The sequence below is a fragment of the Oryx dammah genome, unplaced genomic scaffold (genome assembly GCF_014754425.2).
Source record: "Oryx dammah isolate SB20612 unplaced genomic scaffold, SCBI_Odam_1.1 HiC_scaffold_7, whole genome shotgun sequence".
In the NCBI taxonomy this organism is placed as follows: Eukaryota; Metazoa; Chordata; class Mammalia; order Artiodactyla; family Bovidae; genus Oryx; species Oryx dammah.
In genome coordinates, this window is record NW_024070191.1 from 10,610,691 (window position 1) to 10,616,920 (window position 6,230).

The following is a 6,230-nucleotide window of genomic DNA, read 5'->3' on the forward strand; positions in this document are numbered from 1 at the left end:
GGACACAAAGATCCACTTTCTCTTAATCCTAAATTCTAAATCAGTAGTTGTCAAACTTTGATTTATTACATCCTGAGATATTACAGATTTAAGGAAATTACATTTAAATCCTTTACACTCAAATGTGAACTTCAAATTGTACTTTTTAAAATTAATTTTTACGGGAGTATAGTTGGTTTACCATGTTATATTACTTTCTGCTGTACAGCAAAGTGAATCAGATATATGTGTATATATATTCACTCTGTTTTAGATCCTATTCCCAAATAGGCCATTACAAAGTAGGAGAATTCACTGTGCTATACAGCAAGTCCTTATTCAGTTCAGTTCAGTTCAGTCGCTCAGTCGTGGCCAACTCTCTGTGACCCCATGAATTGCAGCACGCCAGGCCTCCCTGTCCATCACCAACTCCCGGAGTCCACCCAAACTCATGTCCATCGAGTTGGTGATGCCATCCAGCCATCTCATCCTCTGTCGTCCCCTTCTCCTCCTGCCCCCAATCTCTCCCAGCATCAGAGTCTTTTTCTAATGAGTCAACTCTTCGCATGAGGTGGCCAAAGTATTGGAGTTTCAGCTTTAGCATCATTCCTACCAACGAACACCCAGGACTGATCTCTTTTAGAATGGACTGGTTGGATCTCCTTGCAGTCCAAGGGACTCTCAAGAGTCTTCTCCAACACCACAGGTCTAAAGCATGAATTCTTTGGCGCTCAGCTTTCTTCATAGTCCAACTCTCACATCCATACATGACCACTGGAAAAACCATAGCCTTGACTAGACGGACCTTTGTTGGCAAAATAATGCCTCTGCTTTTGAATATGCTGTCTAGGTTGGTCATAACTTTCCTTCCAAGGAGTGAGTGTCTTTTAACTTCATGGCTGCAGTCACCATCTGCAGTGATTTTCTTGTTAGTTACCTAATTTATGTATATTGTGGTATGTGTATGCCAGTGTCAATATCCCAATTTATCCCTCCCCCAGTAATCCCTTTGGTAACTGTAAGTTTGTTTTCTGCATGTCTGACTCTACTTCTGTTTTGTAAACAGGTTCATTTGTACCATTTTTGTAAAAAATTCCACATATAAGCAATATCATATAATAATTGCCTTTTTCTGTCTGACTTGCTTCACTCGGTATGACAGTCTCTAGGTCCATCCATGTTGCTGAAAATGACATTATTTTGTTCATTTTTATGACTGAGTGGTATTCCATTGTATATTTATACCACATCTTCTTTATCCATTCATCTGTTTATGGACATTTAGATTGCTTCCCTGTCTTAGCTATTGTTAATAGTGCTGTTATGAACGTTGAGGGTCATGTGTCTTTTTGAATTATGATTTTCTCTGGGTAAATGCCCAGGAGTGGGATTATTGGGCACATATCCAGCATAGTATGAACAGTAGCAGAGGACCTTGGACAAGTAAAAGGACAAGAAAGATCCTCTGTAATGGCATAGAATGAAAGAGATATTTAAAAACAAATCAATTGCACTTCTGTGTGAGAAGAAATTCAAGGTTGTAGCATAGGACTGCAGTTTCCTAAGGAGGTTTTTATTTATTTATTTTTACTTTTATTTGCATTTATTTTTTGCGGCATTTATTCCCGGGCCATAAGTTTTTGTTTCTTCAGTTTCTTCTGGGATATCTTTTTCTTCTGTGCAACCTCCTCTTCTGGTTTAGAAACAATCTGTTCTTTTTCCATAAGGATCATCTCAGTGTGGCAGGGAGAGCCCATGTAGGGGTTGACATGACCGTGAGCTCTGTTAAGTCCTGCACCACCTCTTGGGGGCTTTGTTCACCTGGATGTGCTCAATGACCAGAGAATCTACATCTAAGCCCTTAAGTTCAGCATTACTTTCTTCATTTTTGAGCACGCGTAGTATAAATTCGGCACTCTTTTTGGGCCACCGACCCTGGGTCCTGTGTTTGGCCTGTGGACACCTACCGACTCCACCATTGTAATGACCAATTGGCACACATTGCTTCTTTAAAGTGACGTCCTTCAGACACTTGTTGGCTTTTCAGATATGCATACCCTTTATGGCCTGGGCAGTTTCATGAGTGTTCTTAAAGTGAACATGGAGATTTGAACCTCTTGATTTGCATGATTTTGTGGGGTTTTCAACTCGAGTGACTAGGGCACCATTTTTAGAGGTCACATCAGGCCACTTACTGGAAAAGCCCTAATTTGGAATTGTCACCCAATCTGCTGGACTCTCACAAAGAAAAGCATGGAGTGATGAGTAAGTGACGAGGGCTCTTAAAGGTGAGAAGCATCGACTCTGGGTAACCATTGGGATTTTAGGTATGTAATAATCCATTTCTCACACATCCCAGAAAAAGGAGGGGCTAAGTTTCTGGTATACTCTATAAAAAATGTGTACCCACCCCCTACATCACCCATAACATTTACACATATGTTTGTATATAACATTTTTTGAAACTTATTTGGTATTTTTGAAACCACCCAATAGCCTGCTCCCCAGAGAAGGAGGGTGCTGTGAGGAGCTTCCAGGAAAACACCTCTGCGAATTCCACATATGCCTACTAGCCCACTGATCTCATGAAATGTGAGACGCTGGGGCTGCTGGCCTAACACAGGGAGTGTAATGAGAAAAAGCAGTTGCCTCCACCATCTGACCAACAGTACAGGAATTCGCGGGGACAAAGTGTGAAACTCTCAAACGGAATGTTGTGGGGTTATTCTTGGTTATTCTGAAATAAGCTTTTCTCTAGACATATTTTGCCAAAGGACTCTAACATGAAGACTGTGGGTGGAGCAGGAGTAGCCCCATGGGTGCAGAGTGGGGAGTTTTCCTGCCAAAGCCAGCATCACAGCTCCGCAGGCACGCATGTGCCCGTCACCCTGCTGCATCAGGGCAGCGGGGCCGCCGCTGACACTGAGTGCACACCGCACCCATGAGGATACAGCTGCGTCAGGTGCTGAGGGAAAACGGTTCAGTAAGGTTTTCCTGTCCACGGCTTCATACACAAGGACAGACACACTCAGACTTGGCCCCAGCACACTTATCTTTATTACATTAATAAAAACAGTTCCAAAGTTTAAGAGTTCTACAGAACTCATTCTGTAGAAGATGGCAACAATATAAAATACACGGTGTTCCTGGAGTGAATTTAAAGGACTGCAACCAGGTAAGGAGGAATAGGCGTCTCTGAGGATGAGAGGCAGCTTTAAGATATTTATGATGAAAGTTAAGGCATGGCTTGGTAAAGTAAACACAGTATTCAAGAAGGGGTGTATCACTTGCAGTGTGTATTATCCCAGGATGTGTGACAGAGTGAGTCATTTGTGGGAATGAAAGTATGTTTGCTTTATTGGAACAAAAACTGAGATTGAGGATTAAGGGATTTAAGAAATTCAAAACTTGAGTAAAAACTCAGGGATGACCTCACTCTGCTCTGAATTCACCTGTTACGAATCATCCAAGTGATTTATTTCATAGCTAGCAAGCACTGCCCTTCCTTATTATTCAGTTCTGTTCAGTTCAGTTCAGTCTCTCAGTCATGTCCGACTCTTTGCAACCCCATGGCTGCAGCATGCCAGGCTTCCCTGTCCATCACCAACTCCCAGAGTCCACTCAAACCCATGTCCATTGAGTTGGTGATGCCATGCTGCCATCTCATCCTCTGGCGTCCCCTTCTCCTCCTGATCTCAATCTTTCCCAGCATCAGGGTCTTTTCAAAGGAGTCAGTTCTTCGCATCAGGTGGCCAGAGTATTGGAGTTTCAGCCTCAGCATCAGTCCTCATTATTACTATAGGGCTTTTTATCTCCTTAATTAAATCATCAGCTTTTGGGGAGTAAAAAATACCTGCTATCTCATCAACAAGCCCTGCGCTGGGTACCTAACTGGCATCCAAAAATCATTCATGGGTTTCAGGGTTAGTCACAGTGTCGCACACAGTTGGTCACTTTCTTCTGCTTTAGTTCACTCTATTGGATCCAGTTCCAGTAATTCGTTCAGTCAGGTCAGTCCAGGATTGTGGCAGACCATAAAATGGAAATTAAGGGACCGACTTGAGAAATATGGAGAAAATCATCAGTAGAATTTAGTGACAAACCGGGTAGAGTATGACAGAAACTCAGGTGCCATTTTGGAAAATGCCAACAGCGTCGTTGAGGGCAAAATCACCTGAGCAGGTGCCTTTATGCAATCAGGCAGTGCCATAAAAGATCTCGTTATCACAGGAGGCTTTTCTCCCCCTCTCCTTCCTGGCGTGCAAATACTGTCAAGCTACATTAGCACCGAAAGGAGTTAGATTGCAGTGACCTTTACTAATCCACCGCATTTATGTTTGTACTTTTCTCGCAGTAAATGTAACATTACAATTATTAATGTCAGCATTTTCTTTGGAAACAGTGGTGAACTCATTAAGCACACTGCCAGGTGTTGCCCACCCCAGGTGTGAACCTAGTGGTTAGTGAGATGTAAATAACTCTTTATGGAAAATTTGCAGTCTACCGAATTAGTAACCGCACACAAAGCCAAACTAGTTTCCTGTGATTGGCTTCCTTACAACACTAGCTGCTTTAGTGCAGGTTGAATAAAAGAGTAACAGATGCTCCTCCTTTTAGGATATAAATCAGATTAGCATCTACCTCCTTGCCCTCTGTTTTCCAGAGATAGCTGTCAGCCTTTGCACAAAAATGGGGAGAGATCCACCGTGAAGCGTATGTCAGGATGCTTGGTATAATTTCACCCCGTTTCTGTGGGATGCGAGCCCTGTGAGCAGTGATGACGTTTGTCCAACCACTAAGATGCTCGTTGCCTCAGCATCTCCCATATCACTTGCTATTTAAAGGAATGGCATATGGTCGGGGGGGAGAGGCGAACCATACTCTCGGATCCTTATGCGACAGCTGCTGGGCGGCTAGCAGCTGTTTCGAGGTTCCTTTCCTGGTTCAGATGCTGTTTTCCATTTCTCTTTCTGTAATCTCTGAAACAAATGTCAACATGATTAGGAGAGGGAAAAAAAAGAAGCATGTTGAGATCTCAGAGTCCAGATGAGCCAGTCTGTTAGGCTACTGTGACTGCTGTTTGTTACTACCTGATGTCATCTTTAAAGAGGCCAGATCCTTGAACAGGTTGTGAATTCCCCCGTGTGACATAATAGCGCTAACGACAGAACCCTGCCCCCTGCCGCCAGCGACGGGTGGCTGCCGTACTAAGTATGTGGGTCTGCAAAATAGATTCGATTAATATAATTTACACTGGATAACTTGTAAAGCAGTCATGTTTCACTATTTCTGTAGCCTGAGTTTTTTTTTTTGCAACATGGAGACTGCTTATTTTTACTTACTTGATGCTGCTGTGGGTACAGGTAGGAAGTAATTATTTTGATGAGATGTTATGCTGCGCAAGTGGGCCACCCAGCTATAAGGTCTTGGGCAAGTGACTTAACCTCCCAGGGAAAGCAGGGGTAATAATTTCAACCTCATAATGCTGCGGTGAGTAGTGCATGAGGTACCGTGTAATTATCTATCAATTAATACTGAATATAGCCTGTGTTCATAAATGCTGGTGTCCCACTGTTTTCGTGAAGCACTGATCAATGCAGTGCAGTGCCTGTTTGGGGTCTTCAGTAAACACGCATTGACTGAAAATGAATTATATGTTGTTGCAGTTTCTTGGTTGGCATCAGTCATATCCAGTGCTTTCGTACCCAGCGCTCTCACCACCAGCAGCACTGTTCCTGGGAAAAGTTCACTGTCAGGGGGAGCCCTCCTGAGGAGCCACACCACTGCCCTGCTGCCATCACCTCTGCACTTCGCCCGCAACATCTAGGTAGATTGGTTGAGGAGAGTCCTTTTTTTATACAGTTTAGTTTCCTCCTCTGTGTAATACGATTATAATAATTATCACAAAAGCCCTTTGACTTAGCATTGCACTATCAATATAGTGTGAGTATAAGAAGAGATGAAGGGGCAGTTTGATTACCATTAACCCCTTGATGGCAAGGACTGTTGTCTTTGCTGCTTGTTAGCCATACCCAGGAAGCCCAGTGCGTCTAGGAGGCTTTCAACAGAGTCATTGAATAGTGAGATGAAAGAGCCAGAAAATTTTTAAGCATAATTGGTAGGATAAGTTTAACTAGGAGCTCTCATTTATAATATTCTGCCCTGTATGCACAATGTATAGAGGGCAGATGTTAAATGATTTTGTCATCAATTCAGAAGAAAGTAGAGATAGCAGGTTCAGGTTCATCTTG

At 43.0% G+C, this 6,230-nt stretch overlaps 1 pseudogene; it reads right to left on the reverse strand.

Moving 5' to 3' along the window:
- Window positions 1–1,555: 1,555 nt before the first annotated feature.
- On the reverse strand, window positions 1,556–5,802 carry LOC120865599 (annotated as a pseudogene).
- Between the last annotated feature and the right edge of the window lie 428 nt (window positions 5,803–6,230).